Genomic DNA, 16,416 nt, shown 5'->3' with positions numbered 1-16,416 from the left:
ATGGATAGGGTTTAGATTTAGATTGATAAGATTTCAGCCGTTGCATGTTTATATACATATTTATTATCTTTAAATGTCATTCGCATTTGCCTGTTGCTCTATTTTTGAATATGTCTTTTTGTGAATTAAGGTAATATGGCAGTTAGCATAGATACATTGTCTTGTTAATGTTTGTTCTTAGTTGATAACTATTTCACTGTCAATCAATTCACCTCTCTGCATACTGTATCTTAATTTGAATAAACGTATGATACTTTACGACAATTGTTTATTACATTCATGTTTGTCAGTAAAAGAAACTTGTGTAAGGAACAGACAAATCTGCCTATTAAAGAACACTTTATAAAAACCAAAAATATCTTTGAAATTGCCGTCTCTATAAAGTATGATTCTTATTTTATAGACAGATTATTTTTATTTATCGTGAGCTTAATTCAAATCAAGTGGTTTTGATGCTATATCTAAGATAAGATAAGCATAATAGATGAAACGTCATGTAAATTCATATTTCGATCTAGTTACACATGGAAATCGATAGTGATGGTCAGCTGATAATTAAGTGTAACTACAGATTAACTCATCATAGATACCGAGATTTAAACATTGAACGTCAGAGGTACATAATGTCAACACAAAACCTATTAGTGACGCTTGAATAAAAAAAGTTAAAACAGACAAAAGAGAAAACAATGCTGGTAATCTATGCGGTCTCAACATTCCGAAATTTTTATTAAGTAAAGCTAATGTATTTTATTTCGGGGATATAAATGATAGAGCTAGTATTTAAAAAAAAAATGCAAACTTGTAAAAGCAGATAATTAATAATTATGATAATTTCAATGGTAATGAATGTCGACACAGAATTCCTGAGTACTATTCTGGTGATACTCTCTGTGGGAAAACTGCCACCTACAACATATGACTTCATTTTCATATCCGAGTTTTAAATGTATTTTGAATGAATATCTTTATTAATATTAATACAAAACGGCTTTGTTAGACACCATTGATAGCAACCTTATTACACAGAAACGACATCTAGAGGTCAACATATGATTTCGAAAATTTTACAACAAAATTTAGGTGACATTGTTCACACATTTAAAAATTTTCGTAAAGACTTTTAAAGACATATTGTTGGAAAACATTACACAAATACTTCTAGATAAAAGTTAAAACAACGCAATTGATGAGGTCTGTCATGAATAAATCTGATAATAACAATGTGACTGCTTATAAGCTTTGTGTAATTTATTGTCAATGAAATAAAACAGAAGTTAAAAAGTAAAACGTATAATTCTACATTATGTAAAAAAAAAATTACAATGTTCCAAAAAAAAAACATACATATACAATGCACAAGTAAACCAGTATTTGAATATTTGACCATGTAAAAGAAATCATACAACTATAAACTAATGAGCTTTTGTCTATTGTTTCTTGCTAGAGTGCTTGGAACAAAGTGGTATTAATTTTACATTTAATTTAATCTTACAAGACGGGTATAGTTTTTCGAATCTTACAAAAAACAGAAGTAATTATTCATCTTATGAATTAACATGCAGTCAACTCCCTGTTGAAGGTCGCATTTTCACATATCTTTGTAATTTTATGGTAAATTGTGACTTGAATGGATTGATGTTTCACTGGCACTCATACTGCATCTTTTACATTATACAAGTTTAAGTGAACATGGTTTATCATAACAGTTATAATCACCTAAAGATACTAATTTAAAATGTGTTTTATTCTTTTCAATCAGCACGGTCGATTTCCACACCATTTGCCCAACAAACATATTTTACTTTTGTGATGTCAAGTTTACAGTTATATCCCGTTATGAATTTGTCATTTACAGAAATAAGAATATGCTCTTTATTTTTCACTTCGATTGTTAACTTGACGGGATTGATATAGTAATCGCTTTTCACTTTATTATCTCCAAAGATGTGTTCTTTTATCCATTTACTGCGAATGCGCGTATTTAATACAACTTTCGAAGATTCAGCTCTTGGGTTGAAGTGGAAAGCAATATTTTCGTAATCCTCATTGTCTTCTTGAAAATTGACTGCAAATCCACTATGAAGAAAACAATATCAAAGCACGTTTTAATGACAATATAAACAAAATCATAATTTCTAAGAAACAGCTCAAAATTAAAATTAATTCTAGCTCTTCTGAACTCTAAAACTATTGAATAACAATCGAAGAAATGAAAAATTATGGCAAATTCAATTAACATTGCATGACAACACTGATCCTTGTTAAGTTACACTCAACTTCAGTCCAGTTTAGCGTTAGCCCAATCACACGTAACATTTTTTTTATATTGAGAAATGAACATGTATCGATCGATTTCATTAGCTGATAACTTTAACCGAACAATCGTACTTTGAGTACTCTAAGATCTGTACCTAGTGTCTTTTTGTTGTTGGAATGTATCAGTACCCGGCCACGTCTAATTGTATTTTTGTCCATCTGATGAGTTGACCCTTTTTCAACTGTTTTGTTTAGTTCAGTCTTATGTTGTACTGCTATACCATTGTCCCAGGTTAAGGGAGGGTTGGGGTCCCGCTAACATGTTTAACCTCGCCACATTCATTATGTATGTGCCTGTCCATAGTCAGGAGCCTGAATTCAGTGCACGTGGTTGTCGTTTGTTTATGTGTTTTATATTTTGTTTTTCGTTCATGTTTTGTACATAAATAAGGCCGTTAGTTTTCTCGTTTGAATTTGTTTTTTGTTGTCGTTTCAGAGCTTTTTATAGCTGACTATGCGCTATGGGCTTTGCTCGTTGTTGAAGGCCGTACGGTGACCTATAGTTGTTCATTTCCGAGAGATGTGTCTCATTGGCAATCATAACACATCTTCTTTTTTTATATCATTTGATTCATTAATGAACACGCGTGACTACAAAATTATTTACTACTCACTGTTACAATGAAACAAGACCAAACAAAAAACACACATCTAAACATGGAAATATCCAGTATCTTTTTTGCATTTTAACACTTTTAAGTTTGATTAATAAGGATTCTCTCAGCGTGGTGGTGTCGGAAAGCGCAATTATAAACAATTATCAAATCTCCCGGAAAAAAGGTTGGTCGGCCATAACAGTCATGTGTTAATAGTTATCAAAAGTACCAGGATTATAATTTTATACGCCAGACGCGCGTTTCGTCTACATAAGACTCATCAGTGACGCTCAGATCAAAATAGTTAAAAAAGCCAAATAAATACAAAATTGAAGAGCATTGAGGACCTAAAATTCCAAAAAGTTGTGCCAAATACGGCTAACGTAATCTACTCCTGGGGTAAGAAAATCCTTCGTTTTTCGTAAAATTCAAAGTTTTGTAAACAGAAAATTTATAAAAATGACCATATAATTGATATTCATGTCAACACCGAAATGCTGACTTCTTAACGTTAAACGTGCAAAAAAACAAGAAAGCTCTCTGAATTTGATCGACCGTGGACAAAATTATAATATAAGAAACAGTCAAGGCCAATCAAAAAGTTTAAAGGTAAATTTGAACCTGGAAAAAATCTACTAAATAATTTCGATACACTGTTCCCCCTTTTTGTGAGTGACAATAGTTTCTGTTTGCTGTAACCGAAACCGCTTTCGTCCATGAACCTGATTTGGTGAGGCTTTTTTCAAATACCTTAATACGCTTGGGTATATCTATTATTTCTCGGTGTAAATCTAACCCCGGACGGACGATGTCATCATTTTAATGTAACATCAAGATCTCTGGACATTGTTTAATAAATAGTTGACACATTTTGCTGTCTACAAAGGATGTTATTTGTCCTTCAATTCCCTCGATGTAATGAGATGGATTACTTTCCTTAATATATTTAAATTATGTAACGTTTGGTTTATTTAAATATCTTCTTTCAAGCCTTGTTTTTCTTGATTTTTCTTTCAGATGAAGCGCTCTGAAATATATCTATACCCGAAATTTTCATAGTTTTAATATGCATTATAAAACGGATAAACAGAGTTTTAAAATAGATGCAAAACTTTAAACAAGAATGACTTTGATTTAATTCTAATTGAAAAAATTTCCGAAATAAACGTTTATTTACGTGTTGATCCAAAAAAGTTTGTTGTCTGACTATTTCGAGGGACCTTTCGCTAACCTTGACTGCAATTAAGTGTAAAAATCGGTTATTATTAATTCTTAATCACGAAAAAGACAATGACATTTCACAATACACAATCTTTTTTTGAGTGTGTCACTCTCATGTGTTGTGTATATACCTATTCAGCATTCACCTTCATCTGTTGTAAAAAAATTTGTTTAACAATCGATTTCATTCACTGAGTATGATCTAGTTCGGCGTTCTCTTTCTCTTGAACATGGTTTAACTCAACAATCAATTTCACTTTTTGTGCATGATCTAAATCAGCATTCATTATCACTTGTGCATGGTCTAACTCAAAAGTCTGTTTCACTTTTTGTGCATGATCTAACCCAGCATGTATGAACTATTTTAACATTTCAATTTCACATGTTGTGTATTATCTAGCTCAGCATTCAGTATTACTTGTACATGGTTTTAGTCAACATTCACCTTCACTTATTGTGCAAATAATTTAACCCTGCATTCACTTTTAACTGTTGTGTATACTAGAAATCTATTTCAACATTCAATTTTACGTATGCATATGATCTATTTCAACATTCAGTTTCACTTGTATGATCTATATCAGCCTTAACTATCATTTGTTCATGATCTAAATAAACAATGAATTTCTTATGTTATGCAAGATCTAATTCAACATTTGTGTTCACTTGTTGTTTCGGATCAAAATCAACATTTATTTATATATGTTGTGTATGATATAACTCCACATTTATTTTAACTAAGATAGGATTAAACGCCTTTTTAAAGGAATTTATTGGTGTATAAACTCGACCAATTCACTCACAAACAAATACAAGTCCCAATGTATGTTCTAACTCCTGATTTGAATGGTTGTACATGATCAAACTCCACATTCAGTTTTTGTCATTTCTCTATAATCAAAATCAAAATCATCATCTACATGATCTAACTCGACATTTACTTTCAATTATTGTGTATGATCTAACTTAACATACACTTTCATTTATTGTTCGAGATCTCACCTGCATTCACCTCCGCTAGTTGCTCTGAATCTATTTCAACATTCAATTTCACTTGTCTATGATTTAACTAAGAATTTAATTTGAACTCTTTTTGTGAAAGATCTAACTTAGTATTCACTTTAACTTGTTGTGTTTGATGTAAATCAGCATTCAACTCTCGTGTTGTGAGCTGACTTAATTAACATTCATTAACACGTGTACGTGCTCTTACTCAACATCCAAATTAAATTGTTGTGTATGATTTAATATAACACTCACTTTGACTTGTTATGCGTGACCAAAATCGACATTCACTTTCACTCATTATGTTTTGTTTAAGTCAACGTTCACTTTCATTTGTTGTGCATGATGTAACTCTGTATTCACGTTTAATTGTTGTTCATGAACTAAGTAAACATGTATCTTCATTTGCTGTGTAGGATCTTATAAGCATTTACTTTCCTTTGTTGTGCATGATCGAACTCGACACTCACTTTCTAATGTCATGCATGATCGAACTCGATATTCACTGCCACCTGTTCAGCCTCTTGTTTATGATCTTACTTACTCAACATTTACTTTCACTTGTTGAGTATGATCTAACTCAGTAGTAACTTCTATTTTTTGTGCTTGATCTAACTCAAAGTTTACATTCACAATTTAACCATGGATTGGGCATTTATATTCGATTGTTTCATTCCGAGCGAGAGCGAGGGGAAAATACGATGATTCATGCCCAAACCTATGGTTAAATGAAAACAAATTTACGGCTGTCATGCATCATTTCGATTCTAATAGGACAAATTCGCTAATTTTGTTACCGTGAAAGCACTATACACTAGATACTGTTTTGGCGGTTCCGTTTATGATAATATTAGGAAAATTATATAAATGTAAGTTAATAACAAGTCTCATTTTTCATCTATAATTGTTTCATTGCATTCCGAGGTGTAAAAGAAGCTATAAGAACGCCTAGTGTTTACATTTGATTGTTTGTAAATGGAAACATACATAATTATGTCGTCACCTTAATTCGTTGCAATGCAAAAACGATTACATTTTAATTAACGGAAAGTTTCCATAAAAAAAAATTGAAATGGACGAATTTGTTTATTTTGTTTTAGAATAGAGATAACTTAATTGAATCTGATTCTTGGACTATGTAAATTGTTGGTTTTGATGTCGAAAATTTAGAATACCTGGTAGTATAATTAAATAGGGCGTACCGCAGAACATCCAGTTTTGTGTATTTTTGCGCTTGCGCTTAAAATTGATAGATTGTGATTATACTGGTTGACGATAAAGGATCGTTATTTTAGAATCCAAAAATATGTAATACTTACCCAGAGATATCTGAAAGACTCTTGTCACAATTGATTCTAAAAGAAACAACTTTTCCCACTTCCATACTCTGTCCTTTTGCTGATAACTCATACTGTGAATTTGACATAGATATGAAATTAATTACCATTTAATGTCAGAGAGTGATACACATTAAAATCAAAACGGACACCAAAAGAACAGGATGAAGAACTGCTTCATGACTCTTTTGCTAAATAAAACTTCCATGTAACTGATAAATATTCATTTTGAAAAAGGAAACAATAACAACTACACAGTCCGTCAAATTTGATAATTTGGGAACGCTTTAAATCGGTATTTTTAAAAGGAGCGAACACATCTTAGAGTAAATAGTGCTGAGCAATTCAAAAACGAAATGGATGGAATAAAACAGGCAGCAATTACAAAATAACATAATGTTTGGAAATATTTGATTTTAACTTGTGTTCTCCGGAACAGCAGAGCAATAGCAGATTTATGTTGACGACTAAAAGTTCTCTTTCATAAAGTAGCTGTCCGTGTGCAAAAAAATGCAAATGTAATTTCAATGTTATACTACTTTTTTTTTTTAAAGAAATGTTTTATTCAACTCCTTGTGCAATGTTGTGCATGATCTAACTTAACATTTGGAGTACGGATTTTTTGTTAGTTTACTTTTAGAAGATTAAGAATTCACAAAGACTGTATTCTACCTTACATCAATGTAATATTTTCATTGTACTTTACATTAATCGTATATACACATTGTGTGTATATTTCTGATGTTGGTTTTGACTGTTTGATTTATTCACAATATTGACAAATGTGTTACAAATGTAAAACAAACTACGTTAAATTTTATGTTTGGATATATGTTGATCACAGGCTACAATAGCTCTCGATTCAACATTGTTAAAATCACACATAAAGGATTTCATTATAGGATCTCTGCATCACGAAAACATTGAACAGTTTGGAATGTATTTCATTACTGAATAGGCTTAGATTAAGGTATGAACTTATGGCTTTATTGTATATGAATTATATTGAAAACAATACGGAGTTAAGGCTTGATGGTAAATGTAGTAGTTTATACTTACATAAAGCATGCTGATGCCTTTGTATACTGAAAAAAGATTTAATAAGACTATATCTTTAAAAATCAATATTGCCTTTCTTTGATTTCGTTGAGAAGAAGAGAGTGATTAATCATTATGTTTGTATGCGTATTGAAATTAGGAAACAGTACATTTTTTTTAAGGGATCGATATGAATAAGGTGCATTTATTTACAAGTCATTTAAACAAATAACTGATAAATATTATTGAATTTCGAATATCAGATTACAGCGTCAATAATGAAAAAAAAACCTTTGATTAAAGTCAACTCTAGAGAGTATGTGTTGCTTACTATCATCTTCATTAATTGTCACTTTATAGAAAAGAAAAAGTCAATACCCAAAATATTTAAGTTTTCTGTTTAACTTGTATTTCTTATCAATTTTAATGCTTTTATTAATCAACTTTACATTTAACAAATAAGGGACATTAAAAACAAAATATTTTTTAAGGATTATAAGGCTATTCGTCGTTTATGTATATTTGTAAATCTTGTAATGCTCATACTGTTCTATTATTCTATTGTTCTTATTTTTTTTGTTAACATATCATTTATTGTTTTCGAACAAATTGATAAAACAAAACAAGCTTAGTGAAACAATATGTGTTTAAATAACACCGACATGGGTGATTTATCACTTTGGTAAAAACAAATTCCATTTGTGTATGGTTGATCTTTTTAGCTGAATATATAAAAAATAAAAGATTAGTTGAAACGCGTCATTTAATACCAAGCCTTGAAGCAATGGTTTTGAACCTATAGATTTTAATCAATATTTTATTGTTGTTGGGGTGTTTTTTTTTTGCGGTTTACATGTGTAACATATCTGTAACCTATCTATTATTTAGTTTGTGGGATAAGATACAAAATTAAAAAAAAATAGTTTTACAGACAACGACGTCCCTTCATTTGGTTTTCCAATTTAATTGACATTCGTGGAGGTCTTGCATGACTAGTAATTCCTGTGGAATTTTATAGATAAGATATTTAACGTACATGAAGGCAGTTGAAAGAGCACTTCTGGTAACTGTTGTAACGTTTCTATGGGTGCATTTCTTTCTAACACAAACGATGCAAACGGCTAAGCTCGCACATGTTTTGATCTTTTTTTTCAAACATACGTTTGCAAAGTTTACATAAACTTTGACAAACTATGCAAACGATAAAAATGCGTCTGCAGTTTGTCGTTTGTCGTTTGTTAGTACAAACGCTACATTTGTTTCTTACTTCAACCTGTTTATACGAAGTATTTTAGACTATTTTCAGCCGATGTGGCTATATTACAATGGCAAATTTGTATTGATATAGGCAGAATAAGTACTTAGAGATTAATACAAACCTTCAGAAAGGAGCAGATCTACAAAGATATGGTGAAACAATCTAAAATACAAACTTTCAACAAGAGGACAATGTAGTGACTATAACAGTGTGTAAAATTGAGAATGGAAATGGGGAATGTGTCAAAGAGGCAACAGCCCGACCAACGAGCAGACAACAGCAGAAAGTCACCAACAGGTCTTCAATGCAGCGAGAAATTCCCGCACGCGGAGGCGTCCTTCAACGGGCCCCTAAACAAATATATATATTACTTCAGTGATAATGAACGCCATACTAAACTCCGAATTGTACACAAGAATCTAAAATTAAAAACAATACAATACTAACAAAGGCAAGTGGCTCCTGACTTGGAACAGGTGCAAAAATGGAGCGGGGTTGAACATGTTTATGAGATCTCAACCCTCCCCCTATACCTCTGGCCAATGTAGAAAAGTAAACGCATAACAATACGCACATTAAGATTCAGTTCAAGAGAAGTCCGAGTCTGATGTCAGAAGATGTAACCAAAGAAAATAAACAAAATGACAATAATACATAAATAACAACAGACTACTAGCAGTTAACTGACATGCCAGCTCCAAACTTCAATTAAACTGATTGAAAGAGTACGTATTCATCATATGAATATCAGGCACAATCCTTCCCGTAAGGGGTTCAGTATCATACCATCATAACATATATGAAAAGAACATAACCCGTGTTATGCAAACAACTGGTTTTTAAATAAATGTGTTAAGTTCCGATGCAAAGACCTTATACGTGAATCAATATTAACGCCAAAATATGCAATCTTTAATGACCTGACAACAGTATCGGAACTATATCCCTTCTTAATAAGTATATTTAAAGGTTTTGTTAGCTTCTGAGCTGAATACTGACATTTTTGTGCTTTTTAAAGAATATTTCCATTAAAAATTGGATGTAAAATACATGAGCGTATAAGAAGTCTGCATGTTGAGTTATATTTACGAATGATGTCCTTATGTTGACATCATTGAAACAAATTAAGTAACGGTCAATTTATTCCGACAATTCAGTAGACATAACAAATAGATGAGCTTTTACTTTCGCGTTTATCTCCATGTTAACGCTAAAATGGCGCGACTTCTAATTTTTTAAGAGTAAACGGGCGTTACATATCACATTATAAGGTACATCAAAATGACCAACTGTCCATTTTCGATTAATATATTGTCGATTACAGATAACGAAAGTTATCCTGGAGCTGTAAAACCCATAAGACTTTCAGTTTACATTCGTAAGATGATAAAAAGATCTGACAAAAATCACTGAAGTTAGAGGTGAGTTGATACGATCAGAGATTCTTGAAAAGTGTTTAAATGCATTTCTACAATGTTTCCTTTAGAGGGAAACTATTTTTGTGACTCGATATTTGTACATCTAACTTTGAAAAGACAATATAGAAAATCCACTATTTAAAGTTACTGAATCTGATTTTTTGTAATTAATATTTCTAATTAAAGTGTGTTTGACTGTTCCAGTTTTAAACACATATACGTAAACTGTTAAGATAAAGTCGTTTTAACAAAATAAAAGAATAAACAAAAGTATTCAAAAGTTTTATATTTTACACAAGAGGAAAATCCATTCGTAAAGTCAATAATCACATGGCAAAATAAAATGACAAAACACTTCAAAAACGAATTGACAATAACTGTCATCTTCCTGACTTGGTACAGGCATTTTCGAAAGTAGAAAATGGTGGATTAAACCTGGTTTTAAAGCGTTAAACCTCTCACTTTGATGACAGTGTTATTAAATTCCGTTATATTTACAATGATGCGTGAACTAAACAGACATAATAAATAAAATAGTCAAAATATGGGTACAGCAGTCATCATTGTGTAACAATTTTAAAAGGAACAATTTAACAGAACACAAAAAAACATCTATCCACAAACACATTCATTGATTCACGTGTTTGTCGTCAGAATTTTTTTTAATACGTCACATAAAACTCTTCGATGTATGGTTTTTATTGCGCTCTTTAGATATCTTTAAAAGAGAGACGAAAGATACCTGAGGGACAGTCAAACTCACAAATCGAAAATAAACTGACAACGCCATGGCTAAAAATGAAAAGGACAAACAGACAAACAATAGTACACATGACACAACATAGAAAACTAAAAATTAAACAACAAGAACCTCTCCAAAACCTAGGGGTGATTTCATGTGCTCCGGAAGGGTAAGCAGAACCTGCTCCACATGTGGCACCCGTCGTGTTGCTTTTGAGATAACAAATCCGGTAAATAGTCTTATTCGGTAGGTCACATTTAAATTGCACGTCAAAATACACTTGTGAAATCGGTAGTAAAAGCCTGTTTATGCTTTCCTCCTTCAACCCAAACAAACAACGAGAGGTTTACCTTTCACTTGAATGAATCGGCGAGTATCTCATGTATTTAACATTTATTGGACCATTTGGGCAATGCATAAATGAAAAGAGAAACAAGAAGTTGAATTGCAATATTTTTCCTTATTCAGAGTAAAAATGTTTCTCATACAAACATAAACAATATATAATATATACATATACATTTTCCAACAAGATAATAACAGAGACATATAATGTATTATATGTCTCTGATAATAATGAATGCAAAACATAAAACGATAATAAAATAATACAGAATACAATAGCTTGGCCTAGGAAGGGGTCAACTAAGCCATATAAAGATATAAAATGATATATGTAACACATGCTACATAAGCATACAAAAATGAAGATGGTAGCCAACAAACTTAATAAAGTGGCGTTATTACTAAAATACATTTGTAATCGACCAAAATATATATGAACATCTAACCAATATCTTAAATAAAAAGCTAAAGGTGTTGAAAAGGGGAAGGAGGTTGGGAAAGTTTATAAAATCTCAAAATAAAAATCTTGTTTACAAAACTATTGATCTGTAGATAAGCAAGAAAGTGTAATAAGATACAAAGTGAAGAAACTAACCAATGGGCATCCAGTCAAAAGAGCGTAATGCAGGGGTTCCCCAAAGGATTATGAAAATAATCAAAAAGAAATGAATTAATGGTTTTTGTCGTTTGCATAAAATAAGTTATTAAAATAACTTGCCTTTGTGCTTTCCTCCTTCAACCCAAACAAACAACGAGAGGTTTACCTTTCACTTGAATGAATCGGCGAGTATCTCATGTATTTAACATTTATTGGACCATTTGGGCAATGCATAAATGAAAAGAGAAACAAGAAGTTGAATTGCAATATTTTTACTTATTCAGAGTAAAAATGTTTCTCATACAAAAATAAACAATATATAATATATACATATACATTTTCCAACAAGATAATAACAGAGACATATAATGTATTATATGTCTCTAATAATAATGAATGCAAAACATAAAACGATAATAAAATAATACAGAATACAATAGCTTGGCCTAGGAAGGGGTCAACTAAGCCATCAGGAAAGATGCAATAAAATAAATCTTTCCTACCCCACAAAGGCCAAGCACTTGGCAAAATTCAGAACTGTTCGTCATATTTGATGTTTAACAAGTTATTTTTGCCTTCGCAAGATGTTCAATTTCTCATATTAGCTATATTAGTTCAAGCTCAATCTATGTTTGTAATTAACAGTGAAAATACTGAATGTGATTAAGAATATTTGAAAAACCTATAAATAAGTTGCAATACAGTACCAGCCCAAGCAAGTTCTGCAAAATAACAATGAGACAATGTCCTTGTCAACAATATTTTCAGTGATTATATATATATTACAATATCAAACTTCAATAAAAGACTGTTTTCACCTAAACAAAACAAATAAATGAGCAAGACATATAAGCAAATATCTGAATGAGAGATTAAATCAAGCATTCATTTTGTAATAATAACCTAACGGCCCAAGCAGTTAAGTTTATTTAAACTAGCATGATATCCTACTGCTATGACACATTCATATTTTGTGCATAAAAATAATTTTTATGAAAGGCTTACTTTATGTAGAACTTTTGAAAACAAAAACAAAAAGGTTCAAAAACTAACTACCGGCCCATGCAGGTAATTATATTAGAAATGTCAAAACATTGTCTATTGGAGTCTCTTTTAAAGCATTTTATCATGGCAGCATAACTGTAACTCAGACCAGCATCTCTCAGCTGTACAAATTTTTAAAGCTATATTCCTTATATTTTGATCTATTGTCCATATGAAACATTTATGATCAAATATATGTTTCTATGTGTTGTGTATATCTGATTATGAAATTCTACTAACCAAAAATATGGTTTATAAGAAAAGGTTCATTTTAAAAAATGTATGCAAACATCAAATTATGTTGCCCAAATACAGGGTTTATATTGAATGCATAACTGAGCATCAACTTTATTTGACCAAATACATGTTCTATGAAAAGTAAAGTCTATCAATAAATATATGGTATTTTATTGTAGTTCATCTATATTAACTAAATACATGGTCTAAAAGCAACATCTATTGAACAAAATCAACAAATACATGGTTTACATCAAATGTATATGTACAATGTATATTATTACTATATATCTAAAAATCATATTGTATTGATGTTTACATATAAAATATAAATACTATTTAACAAATACATTGTCTACATAAATTGTACACTCTTTAAAAAAAATATGGTTTACATAAAATGTATAGATATCTTAAATTCATTTTCTATTAAACAAAACATGATTCACATAAAAAGGTCATGCTTGTATCTAAACATCATAATATATTGAACAACTGCAATGTCTATCTAAAATGTATATATCTAAAAATCATATTCTAATGAACAAATACCAGGTTAAAGTAAACTGGTCATGTTTGATTTTAAAAATCATATTCTATACACAAATGTTAGGTCTACATAAACTTAATATACATTTAATCATATTCTATTGAACAAAAAATACATACACAGAATTTATATAACTTAACATTATATTCTATTGACCAAAATAAAGTCTAAAAGTTATATATACCAAATTAAGGGTCTGTTTTTAAAATCTATTGACCAAATACATGGTCTTAAAGTAATATACATGATATATATCGACCAAAATCATGGTTTGTTACCAACAGCTTTTGACCAAATACACGGTCTGTAAATAATATATAAACCAAATACATGATCTGTTATCAACATCTATTAACCAAATACATGATCTCTGTAACACATACTTAATGACCAAATACATGGTCTGTTACAAATATCTTATGACCAAAACCATGGTCGTATGTGACATATAATGACCTAAATCATGGTTTGTTACATCATTCAAATGACCAAAAGCATGGTCTATACATAACATATAATGACCAAAACAGTATAATGACCAAATACATTGTCTGTTACTACAATTTATTGACCAAAACCATGTTCTACGTAACATACAATGACCAAAACCATGGTGTGTTACTATAATATATAATATAAAACGACCAAAACCATGGTCTAAACTAAACAATTAATGACCAAAACCATGGTCTGTTACTAATATCTATTGACCAAATACATGGTCTAAAAGTAAAATCTATTGACCAAATACATGGTCTAAAAGTAATATCTATTGATCAAAACCATGGTCTACGTAACATATAATGATCAAATACATGGTCTGTGACTATAATAATATCAAATGACCAAAACCATGGTCTCTACGTAACATATAATGACCAAATACATTGTCTGTTACTATAATAATATCAAATGACCAAAACCATGGTCTAAGTAACATATAATGACCAAATACATGGTCTGTTACTATAATAATATCAAATGACCAAAACCATGGTCTACGTAACATATAATGACCAAATACATGGTCTGTTACTATAATAATATCAAATGACCAAAACAATGGTCTACGTAACATATAATGACCAAATACATGGTCTGTTACTATAATATATAATACCTAACGACCAAAATCATGGTCTACGTAACATATAATGACCAAAAAACATGGTCTGTTACTATGATAATATCAAACGACCAAAACCATGGTCTCTACATAACATATAATGACCAAATGCATGGTCTGTTACTATAATAATATCAAACGACCAAAACCATGGTCTCTACATAACATATAATGACCAAATACATGGTCTGTTACAATAATATATAATATCAAACGACCAAAACCATGGTCTCTACATAACATATAATGACCAAATACATGGTCTGTTACTATAATAATATCAAATGACCAAAACCATGGTCTACGTAACATATAATGACCAAATACATGGTCTGTTACTATAATATATAATACCAAAACGACCAAAACCATGGTCTACGTCACATATAATGACCAAATACATGGTCTGTTACTAATATCTATTGACCAAAATCATGGTCTACGTAATATATAATGACCAAATGCATGGTCTGTTACTATAATATAATATCAAACGACCAAAAACCAATAAAATAGATTCTGTTCATAAAAAGTACATATCTTTATAAATCAAATCATATTCTTTTGAACAAATACATATCATACATAACAATCTTATTCTATTAAACAAAACATAGTCGGTTACCAACCTCATGGACCTAATACATGGTTAATATATTATAATATACATATACATGTATTGGCCAAAACCGTGGTCTGTTACTAACATCTATTGACCAAATACAGGGTTTAAAAGTAATATAAATTGGTCTTTTACCAACATGCAACATTGTATTTAGTTTACATAAATTGTATGTATCTAAAAATCTAATTTTAATGAACAAATACATGTATAATGTGTACATCAAATATATATATCTCTAATAATAAATAAATTTCATATTCTATTGAATGAATAAATGATCTAAATAAAAAGTATATACATATTGTATCTATAAAAGACGTTCTTTGAGAATAAATACATTAAATTAAATTGAATAAAATGTATAAATATAAAAATCACATTCTATTGAAAATAAACATGTTCAACCTAAACTACAATGTATGTACATGATATATATCTAACATGCAAAACTAGAATATTCTATTGACATTGTAGTACATGTAAATATAAAATGATTATATCTAAAAATTCTATTCCATCTAGCGATATGTACATGTACATGTATATTACCAACAGTGGGATGAAACACCTATCAATCAATCTTTTATGAACATCAATTTACAAATACAGTGTACATACGCTATATAACATGATATAAATCTATTATGTCCATGGAACAAGTATCATGAGTATATAATATTTAACCAACAAATATTGAACAAGTGCATATACATGAGCTTTAATTAATATAAAATGTTTAACTAAATTAAATATATATGCCAATTTATGTTCTATAAAGGAATATATGAACATGATGAACATGGTCTAAATAGATACAGTGTTTAATTAAACATCAACTGATTAACTAGATATTTTGTTTTTAAAAAATTATGATTTTTGAGTTTTTTTAAATTCAAATATATAAACCTTATTAAACAAATACATTTAACATGTTTAACATAACAACACATGTATGAA

General features: G+C 30.1%; 1 long non-coding RNA gene across 1 annotated transcript; it reads right to left on the bottom strand.

The window, feature by feature from the left end:
• Positions 1-1,522: 1,522 nt before the first annotated feature.
• Positions 1,523-7,651, bottom strand: LOC139492190 (uncharacterized). The gene is made up of 3 exons (XR_011656714.1): positions 7,538-7,651; positions 6,461-6,552; positions 1,523-2,079 (listed from the first exon to the last, which is right to left on the bottom strand). It is a non-coding gene; the product is annotated as an uncharacterized lncRNA (long non-coding RNA).
• Between the last annotated feature and the right edge of the window lie 8,765 nt (positions 7,652-16,416).

Source organism: Mytilus edulis, chromosome 10, assembly GCF_963676685.1.
Source record: "Mytilus edulis chromosome 10, xbMytEdul2.2, whole genome shotgun sequence".
Lineage (NCBI taxonomy): Eukaryota > Metazoa > Mollusca > Bivalvia > Mytilida > Mytilidae > Mytilus > Mytilus edulis.
The sequence above is the reverse complement of the archived record's forward strand: the minus strand, read 5'-3'. Positions and strand labels throughout refer to the sequence as shown.